Source organism: Anomaloglossus baeobatrachus, chromosome 1 (assembly GCF_048569485.1).
Source record: "Anomaloglossus baeobatrachus isolate aAnoBae1 chromosome 1, aAnoBae1.hap1, whole genome shotgun sequence".
Lineage (NCBI taxonomy): Eukaryota > Metazoa > Chordata > Amphibia > Anura > Aromobatidae > Anomaloglossus > Anomaloglossus baeobatrachus.
In genome coordinates this window covers 497,859,611-497,870,611 of record NC_134353.1, presented here as the reverse complement: position 1 = coordinate 497,870,611, position 11,001 = coordinate 497,859,611, and positions in this window count along the sequence as shown.

The following is an 11,001-nucleotide window of genomic DNA, read 5'->3' as shown; positions in this document are numbered from 1 at the left end:
TGTCTCTTTGCCCGGTCTTTCTCTTTGCCCGGTCTGTTTCTTTGCCCGGCTGTCTCTTTCCAGGGCTGTCTCTTTCCTGGGCTGTCTCTTTCCAGGTCTGTCTATCTCTTTGCCCATCTGTCTCTTTGCCCGTCTGTCTCTTTGCTGGGATGTCTCTCTCCAGGGCTGTCTCTCTCCAGGTCTGTCTCTTTCCTGCTCTGTCTCTTTCCTGCTCTGTCTCTTTGCCTGTCTGTCTCTTTGCCCGTCTGTCTCTTTGCCCGTCTGTCTCTTTGCCCGTCTGTCTCTTTCCAGGGCTGTCTCTTTTCAGGTCTGTCTCTTTCCAGGTCTGTCTGTTTCCCGCTCTGTCTCTTTCCTGCTCTGTCTCGTCCAGGTCTGTCTCTTTGTTCGTCTGTCTCTTTGTCCGGCTGTCTTTTTCCCCGTCTGTCTCTTTCCCCATCTGTCTCATTCCAGGGCTGTCTCTTTCCCCATCTGTCTTTCTCTATCCGTCTCACCCTCACCACCGACATCTTTTTACCTCACACATAAGCTTTGTATACTAACAGTTTATTTTGTTCCTAAAGCAACCACTAACAGTTGCTATTTATAGCCTGCAGCTCCCAGCTCCATTCAGTTTAATGGCTGCAGGATTTTTGTAGAGTAACTGGAAAACACGGGGTTAAATTTTCCCGTCCAAACATAGTCTATGACGTTCCCTGAGTCACTTGGAGTGTCTGTGCAAAATTTCGTGATTGTACATGCGACGGTGCGGATTCCTGTAGCGGACATACACAGACACATACATACACACATACACTGAGCTTTATATATTAGACTAGCTGTAGTACCCGGTCGTTGCCCAGGATAGTAACTGTCTCTCTGTCTCTCTCCCAGTCTCTGTCTGTGTGTTGCTGTCTGTCTGTCTCGCTGTCTGTCTCTTTCCTTGTTTGTCAGTTTCTATCTCTCTGTATTTGCATCAGTCTATCTGTCTCAATCTCTGTATCTGTCTGTCTCTCTCTCTCTCTGTCTCTTTGCCCGTCTGTCTCTTTGCCCGCCTGTGTCTTTGCCCGTCTGTCTCTTTGCCCGGCTGTCTCTTTGCCGGGCTGTCTCTTTCCAGGGGTGTCTCTTTCCCGCTCTGTCTTCTTCCCGCTCTGTCTTCTTCCCGCTCTGTCTCTTTCCCGCTCTGTCTCTTTCCCGCTCGGACTCTTTCCCTGTCTGTCTCTTTCCCCGTCTGTCTCTTTCCCCATCTGTCTCATTGCCCATCTGTCTCTTTGCCCGTCTGTCTCTTTCCAGGTCTATCTCTTTCCATGTCTGTCTCTTTGGGCGTCTGTCTCTTTGGGTGTCTGTCTCTTTGGGCGCCTGTCTCTTTCCAGGTCTGTCTCTTTCCAGGTCTGTCTCTTTCCAGGGCTGTCTCTTTCCAGGGCTGTCTCTTTCTCCGGCTGTCACTTTCTCCGGCTGTCACTTTCCCAGTCAGTCTCTCTATATCTGTCTGTCTTTTTCTGTCTTTCTCTATCCGTCTATCCTATCTTATACTAACAGTTTATTTTGTTCCTATAGCAACCACTGACAGTTGCTATTTATAGCCTGGAGCTTCCAGCTCCATTCAGTTTAATGGCTGCAGGATTTTTGTAGAGTAACTGGAAAGCACGGGGTTAAATTTTCCCGCCCAAACATAGTCTATGACGTTCCCTGAGTCACATGGGTCATCTGTGCAAAATTTCGTGATTGTAAATGCGATGGTGCGGATTCCTTTAGCGGACATATACACATACACACATACACATACACACACACGCACACACATACACTGAGCTTTATATATTAGATATATATATAAATATATATATATACTAGAAGGTGGCCCGATTCTACGCATCGGGTATTCTAGAATTTACGTATTGTGTAGTTAATATATGATTTTTGTTTTATATATATATATATATATATATATATATATATATAGATGTTGTTGTGTGTAGTTACCAAGTGTTTGTGTAGGGCGCTGTACATGTTCTGGGTGTTGTCTGGGTGTGACGGGGGGTGAGAGCGGTGTTGTATGTGTGTTGCGTGTGTTGCGTGTTTGTGGAGCGTTGTGTGTGTGTTGTGCGGTTTGTGTGGGTGTGGTGTGTTTTGGGGGGAGGTATGTTTTGTGCAATGTGTGTGTTGTGCGGTATGTGCGTATATTTATGTATGCCGCGGTGTTCGTGTGTTGGGTGTTGTGTGTGTGTAGCGTTGTCTGTGTGTGTGGGTGTCTGTGTATGGCGGTGTTTGTGGTTCCCAGTGTGTGTGTGGTGTGTTGTGTGTGTGTGTGTGTGTGTGTTGGGGGGAGGTGTGCACCTCCCATCGGGCTCCATCTCCCATGCTACGCACCCCCCATCATGCCCCATCCCCCATGCTGCGCACCCCCCATTGTGCCCCATCCCCCATGCTGCGCACTCCCCATCGTGCTACATCCCCCATGCTGCGCACTCCCCATCGTGCTACATTCCCCATGCTGCGCACTCCCCATCGTGCTACATCCCCCATGCTGCGCACCCGCCATCGTGCTCCATCCGCCATGCTGCGCACTCCCCATCGTGCTACATCCCCCATGCTGCGCACTCTCCATCGTGCTACATCCCCCATGCTGCGCACCCCCCATCGTGCTCCATCCGCCATGCTGCGCACTCCCCATCGTGCTACATCCCCCATGCTGCGCACTCTCCATCGTGCTACATCCTCCATGCTGCGCACTCCCCATCGTGCTACATCCCCCATGCTGCGCACTCCCCATCGTGCTACATCCCCTATGCTGCGCACTCCCCATCGTGCTACATCCCCCATGCTGCGCACTCCCCATCGTGCTACATCCCCCATGCTGCGCACTCCCCATCGTGCTACATCCCCCATGCTGCGCACTCCCCATCGTGCTACATCCCCCATGCTGCGCACTCCCCATCGTGCTACATCCCCCATGCTGCGCACTCCCCATCGTGCTATATCCCCCATGCTGCGCACTCCCCATCGTGCTACATCCCCCATGCTGCACACCCCCCATCGTGCTACATCCCCCATGCTGCGCACTCCCCATCGTGCTACATCCCCCATGCTGCGCACTCCCCATCGTGCTACATCCCCCATGATGCGCACCCCCCATTGTGCTACATCTCCCATGCTATAATAGTTCTCCTATTATACTCAGAGAGGAGTATAATAGGAGGACTGTAATAGGAGGAGTAGTCCTGGGGGGAGAGGAGTATAATGCCGGCTCCCTGCACATGTGTACCGGGAGCCGGTGTACGTTGGTAACTATGATACACATCGGGTAACTAAGGGACCTTAGTTACCCGATGTGTATAATGTTACCAGCGTTCACCGGCTCCGTCACGATCCCAGCATCGCAAGTTTATGTCTGGCGAGGCGTGCGGAGGGCCGGGGCGAGCAGCCAATCCATGCGGAGGGCGGGGCCAGGCCGAGGCGAGCGACCAATCCGTGGGGGGGCGGAGCCGAGGTGAGGCGAGCAGCCAATCCGTGCGGGGGGGGCGGGGCCATGGCGAGCCCAGCGGCCAATCAGCTTTGTGTCACCGTAAGGACACAATTTTGGAGCAAGACAGACAGACAGACTCCTTCGTCCCAGCCTCCCCCAGCATCAGCCTCCCCCTCCCAGCCTCCCCCAGCATCAGCCTCTCTCCTCCCAGCATCAGCCTCTCTCATCCCAGCATCAGCCTCTCTCCTCCCAGCATCAGCCTCTCCTCTCTGTCCCCAACATCAGCCTCTCTCCTCCCAGCCTTCCCCAGCATCAGCCTCTCTCCTCCCAGCCTTCCCCAGCATCAGCTTCTCTCCTCCCAGCCTTCCCCAGCATCAGCTTCTCTCCTCCCAGCCTATCTCCTCCCAGCCTCCCCCAGCATCAGCCTCCCTCAGCATCAGCCTCTCTCCTTCCAGCCTCCCCCAGCATCAGCCTCCCCCAGCATCAGCCTCTCTCCTTCCAGCCTCCCCCATCATCAGCCTCTCTCCTTCCAGCCTCCCTCAGCATCAGCCTCCCTATTCCAGCCTTCCCCTGGATCAGCCTCTCTCCTCCCAGCCTCCGTCCTCCCAGCCTTCCCCAGCATCAGCTTTCCCCTCCCAGCCTCCCTCAGCATCAGCCTTCCCCAGCATCAGCCTCTCTGCTCCCAACCTAAGCCTCTCTCCTTCCAGCCTCCCCCAGCATCAGCCTCTCTCCTTCCAGCCTCTTTCAGCATCAGCCTCCACTTCCAAGCCTTCCCCAGGATCAGCCTCTCTCCTCCCAGCCTCCTTCCTCCCAGCCTCCCCCTCTTAGCCTCCCTCAGCATCAGCCTTCCCCTCTCAGTCTCCCCCAGCATCAGCGTCACCTCCCAGCCTTCCCCAAGATCAGCCTCTCTGCTCCGTGCCTCCTCCAGCACGCCGTGCTCCTCTGCCGACACTCACACACCCGATCCCGACACTCACACACACCCGACCGATCGCATACACTCACACACACCCGACCGATCGCATACACTCACACACACTCGATCGCATACACTCACACACACAGACACTGACGATATCGCACACACGCGCTCACAGTCACAACATCCGGAGATACCACATGCTTCTGGCCATGTGATCCTCTGTCAGGTCCTGGAAGGTCACAACAGCACAGTATCGAGGCCGAGAAGCAAGCGATATCCCAGGATGTTGTGAGTATGTGGATGCGATGTGATGTGTGTGTGAGGTGTGTGTGAGAGTGAGTGTGATCTGATGTGTGTGTCTGTGTGTGCTGTTATGTGTGTGTGTATTTTCCGCCGCTGCAGGACCTTGATGTGTGGATGCGATGTGATGTGTGTGTTAGGTGTGTATGAGAGTGAGTGTGAGCCGGTGTACACTGGTAACTATGATACACATCGGGTAACCAAGGGACCTTAGTTCCCCGATGTGTATAATGGTTACCAGCTTTCACGGCCTCCGTCAAGATCCCAGCATCGCAAGGTTATGTCTGGCGCTGCTGAGATCCTGACGGAGCCGGTGTAGAAGCAAGCGATATCCCAGGATGTTGTGAGTGTGTGGATGTGATGTGTGAGGTGTGTGTGAGAGTGAGTGTGATCTGATGTGTGTGTGTGTACTCACCTGGGAGTCGCAGCTCCGTGTCAGTTGGGCCAGAGCGAGCGTGCATTGCGTGAGGGGGGCGGGGCCTGCAGAGAGCCGGGGCGAGAGGCCAATCCGTGTGGGGGGGGCGGGGCCATGGCGAGCCCAGCGGCCAATCAGCTTTGTGTCACCGTAAGGACACAATTTCGGAGCATGACAGACAGACAGACAGACAGATAGACAGACAGACAGACAGACAGACAGAATAAGGCAATTATATATATAGATATATTTTATTTTATTTTTTTAAAACATTGTTTTAGTGTGCAAAGATAACAAAACATAAAAACCTATATACAGTGGGTGAAATTAAACATGACACCTAATGGTGCTATTTATGTTAATTCCTCACCAGATCTCAGTAAGAACTCATTCAATCCACATAGGTAAAGTGTTGTGAATACATTTTCCAGTTTGGGACTCCCTGTTGTGATCACTGCTGGCGGTGCAATTGATTTGTGGAATGAGAGCCAGACAGCTATGGAGGACTGGCAATCAGGTCACTCGGATTGGGCCTTTATATCTAAGTAATTTTCTCCTGTTACTTGCCGGTGCTCTATGGTCTCCTGTGTGCTAAGGACATTCTGTAACCAGCCCTTCTCTCTACCGGAACTCCTCTCAGATAAGTTGGTGTTTGTACCCCTGCTTATTGTTTTCACTTTCTTGTAGTTTTTTCTGTTTTGATACTAATGCTTGATTCCTGATTTTTCCTATGTGGAGTTCTTGGTGGAGTTTGATCATTCCCTGCTGGGAGTGCCTGTATACTTAGCTCCATGTTCTGCTATGAATTGTGTCATGCTTGGTATTAAATTCAGTCCCTCAACTATATTAGTGTTTTTTGGATCCCAGTAACTCCAGAGTCCTGATTTAGTGGGAATGAGCCTGTGTGGGCTCAGGTCATTGTTTCATATCAGACATGCTGAGATTGATTAGGGTTTTTACAGCTGCAGACAGTGCTCTTTCTTATCTTTTCCTATGCAGATATCATGGGCCTTATCTTTGCTGAATCTGTTCTCTAGCTGTGTGTTGTGTTTTCTTATATCACCGTAGTCTTTACATGTGGGAGGCTATCTATATTTTTGGGACCTGCTCCGAGGCAGATTAGCTTTTCCAATATTTCTCTCTGTCAGATTATTTAGTTCTCCGGCTTTGTCGAGGCGTCTAGATCATCTTAGGGACGCCCCACGGCTCCTTCTAGTTGTGTGTCAGTATTAGGTCTGCAGTCCGTTAAGGTACCAGCTACTCTGGGTACTTTTTGGGTTTCCGCATTTTTGTCCCTTTTCTGATCCTCCTCGGTCACTGAGTCATAACAGTAAAGAAATCAAACTATAGATTTTCAGAAATTAAGTTATGTAAAATGATAAGAAATGACAGAGGGATAAAGTATTGAATGCATGAAGAAACAAAGGTGTAAAAAAACATGGAATGTAATCATGACACCAGCTGAAATCTATCAGTAATTAGAAAGCAATACTGCCACTCAGTGAAAAATAATACAGTTGGTTCAACTGATGGTCATAAAAAGATATCTCACTACCAAGTTGCTACACCAGAAACATCTCATGATTGGTAAAATCAGTGAGCTGTCTCAAGACCTTTGCAACCTTATTGTTGTAGAACATACTGATGGCATTGACTACAGAAACATTTCTAAACTACTTATGTTTCCAGTGAGCACTGTTGGGGCCATGATCCAAGATTGCAAGATTTCAGAGAGAAGACAAAAAAGAATTATCATACGAATTGTCCAGAGCCAGCAACCATCAGTGCAGAGCTACGGAAAGACCTGGAATCTGCAGGTACAGTTGTTTCAAAGAAGTCAATAAATAATACACTCAACTAGAGATGGGAAAATCTGATTGATAAAGAATTGCTAATTTCAAATTCAGTATGAGCCTTAGCTTGCTCGGCACAGACTTGGTAGCTCGAGCACTTTCCACAGAAGTCAGTAATGTTCGTTTTTGTTCGATAACTGATCACGTTTTCCCAAAATGCTTTTCTAATAATATGAGATGCTTTTGGATAGGATTGTGGTGTTCTATGATGAACAGGAGGAGAACTCGGTAGAAGCCAGAGGAGCGACACCTTTTTTTTTTTCCTCAACTTTATTTGCGGATGTTCCTGCAGCCAATCACAACACAGCAAACATCCACAAGGTTTTGACACAAGGACTTGTGTCATTGGTTGCCTAAGTCACATATCCCTCTGCATATAAAATAAGGACATGCGGTGTTGACGCTATTTTGTGAATGTTAAAAATTACGGAAGGTGCTGTCGCTGCTTCTAGACAGGTAGCTTAGCTAAGGGATTAATGATAGATAGTTGAACTAGATAGGAGAGCAAAAGTTTAGAATAGGGACATACAGTGCAGGGAAAGGTGTGTGCCACAAATCGGCATTTCATACCATAAATAGAGATTGCTACTTGTGAGCGCCTGCTAAAGAGTTGCCAGTGAACAATCTAAATAGGTATTGCTACTTTTTACTGACTGCTATAAATTACCTAGTGAGCCACATTTCTAGGTATTGTTAATTATTAGTGTGCACTTTAAATTTGCTAGTGAACTACCTAAAAAGGGCTTGGCACTTTTTAGTACCTGCTCCAAATTACGCATTGAACCACAACAACTGTGATACAGCAAGCCTTTGAGAAGGCTTATCAATTTCCACGATATAGCTTATCTAGTAACACTAAAAGAACAAATTCGACCCGTGATAATGGGAATATAACTAAAAAAGAAAAAAAAGATAAAACACGACAAGATGGTGAGAGATTTGTTTTTAATTTCAAGTACGGTCCTCTTGACAAAGTGATACAATGGGCAATTAATAAGAACTGACACATTTTGGACTTTGACACAGACTTAAAAGCTTTAGTAGCACAAAAACCTTTGATTTCTTACAGAAGATGTCAAAATTTGAGAGACATTTTGGTTCGTAATCGTTTTACCCCCAAAAAATCATGGCTAGAAAAAAATACATTGAATGGCAACTATAAATGCAGTAACTGTTCATTTTGCTCCTTTCATTTGACAGTTAATCCCTTATAAATAGGAGATAAAATTCACCAAGTAAGTGACTTTATTTCTTGCAAGACTAATGTCATGTATGTGATTTTTTGCCCTTCCGGCCATTTTTATATAGGTAAGACAAAAAGACCCCTTTTTGTGAGATTCAGGGAGCATTTTAACAGTATAATCTCAGGAAAAGGTGTTCCACGTCTGATTCAACATGTTAGAGACTGTCATAGCAGTAACCCTGACGTGTTCAGATTCGCAGGCATAGAAAGAGTTAGTTACCCTACACAGGGAGGCAATCATGGTAAGATCCTGCTTAGGAGAGAAGCCAGGTGGATCACTGAGTCTAGAGCACTTGGTGCACTGGGTCTCAATAATAGAAATTACCTTTCTGTCTTCTTGTAAATCTTGTATGTGTGTACAACGTTTTTTTAATGGTATATTTATATATGCTTTTTGATAACTGAATTATCGTGGATTGCTTTCTTAGTTTCTCATTCACTTTGTTCCCCCTATGTATTACACATGTTTGCATATTTTGTCATTGTGACGTACACTTGTGTGTTCCTAAAAGGGAAGTGAGGAGGCCTTGTTTTAGTGAAGTCTGGTCCAGACCAAGCGCTCGTGAGCGCGAAATGGCCGTCATCGTCTCTGACACCCCCCGCATCCCTACCTGCTTTTTGATGTCTATTTTTAATCAATAAATGAAGATTTCTACATGTTGAGTGCCACCAAAGGATTCTTCTTCGATCCTGGAGTTATTACATGTTTAACTTTGGAGGGTGTTGCACCGCAGCTGTTTGTTCAGTCTCCTTTATGATCCATTTGTTGCACTGCGTTATTTAAAAATGGATGTGGAGCAGTAAATGTGGTTTTTAGTGCCGGACTGTCTTCTCTTTGGCTGGATTTTTGTCTTACTTACCTTAGTCCTTGTGCACATTGTACTACAAGCTCCATCAGTTCGTTATTTATGGCAGTATAAGCAATATGGAAGACATGGAGATTGCAAGTATTTCTACTAAAACTGCTACAGGACTTGCTGCAGGCTGAGTAGATGTGGGTGCGTTTTTTCTGGAATGCAATTCCAAAGATGAGACAGAAGTTATGGGCATTAAATCCCTGGAATACAAAATTAATTCTCTGGCTGAAAAGGAAATTAAGCTACTGTGCAATCTTTAATGTCTTATTTAGAATGGAATAGAGTCCCTGGAGGACTGAGAATCGTTTAGAATATTTACATTCTCACAAGACAATTCAGAAATTGTGACTGAATGGGAGAATATGTAAATGGAATGTTCCCTTAATTTACTTAAATTGGTCTTGAAACAAAATGAAGAAGACCATAAAATAACAATGGCTGAGCTGGACAAAATTAAGAGTGATTTGAAATCTCGGTTATCCACTGAACAATGGACTCTTTTCAATGAGAAATTAGTAGGGATGAGCGAATGTATTTGCCACTATTCGGTATCCGATGGATAACAGGCTATTCGCACCATTCGGTATCCGATGGAAAAAGCAATATCCGCTCCGGTACTTTCATTTACATTTCTGATTTCCTGGCGCCTTTTTCCAGCCAATGAACACATTTGATGTTGCTTGCCATCACAGTAACACCGCAGCCATCTTTGTTGTGATGTTACTGTGATTGGCTTAGCCGCTCAGCATCATAGGGGCTATATAAGGCAGCGGCCATTTTGTTTACATATTTTTTATTTTAAAATTTGGTTCAAACAAAACAAATTGTTCACACAGTAAAATATAACAACAATTAGTCAAATTACAATCTAAAGTTAAATTAACATAACATTTTTTAAATAGAAAAAGTGGGGCAGGGGAATGGGGGAAAACAAAAAAGAGGGGGGGAGGGAAAGGCTATAGGATTAAAGAAAAAGGTAAACTAGAGTTGTAGTACAGTTTTGGTTGAAAATTTAAACTGAATCTCTTAACACATAAATTGCTAAACGTAACTATTAGAATAAAAAAAGACGGCGAATAGAATTAAATCATTTTTACAGCTAGTAGCTCCACTAACTCAAGGATTTAATATAATAAGATTGGGATTGAACTTCTTTGACCAAAGGTTCCATCTCACCGAGTACTTATCATATAATCTATCTTTCAAAGCAAACTTAAATTCGTAAAGATGGTGAGAGGAAATTCTTTCTATTACTTCATGTATAGATGGAACATTAGTATTTCTCCAGTTGGCAGCGATGAGATTTTTAATCACTTGTATGATATGACACGTAATATGTCTCTAATTTAAGTTAAGTTCATCTATCCCAATTGAGAGCAGAACTAATTCCGCAGACAGACTAATTTCAGATGAGGTTGCATTATGGAGGAGAATTTCTGTATCTATCCACAATTCCTTCAGTTTTTGGACAACTCCAAAAAATATGACTGGTAGTACCTCTCTCTCCACATTCTCTCCAACATAAATCAGAATTATGAGAAAAGAACCTATGTAGTTTTTGTGGGTATAGTACCACTCAACCAGAATCTTATAATAAGATTCTTGTATGGATATACAGGTAGAATTCAAGTATGTATAGGTTAACGCAGATTTCCATTTGTTAGATTGAAATGTTGTATTCAATTGTTTTTCCCAAAATTCCATATATTTCAGTTTCTTAAACGTATAGTCATCATTAAAAATTGAATATGTTACTGGTATTCCATAAGCCTATGTTTAATGGGTTGTTTAGTAAGTCTATGATGAAGGTGGGTAATTTTTTTGATAGAAGATGTGTTTCTTGCAGAAACTCCCATATACAAGTCCATTTATATTTCTCTGATATTGGTAGATTGTATTTTATAAGTAATATGTCAAAAGGAATAATAGCTTTATTACTTACAATATCGTCAAGGAAAAGTATACCACA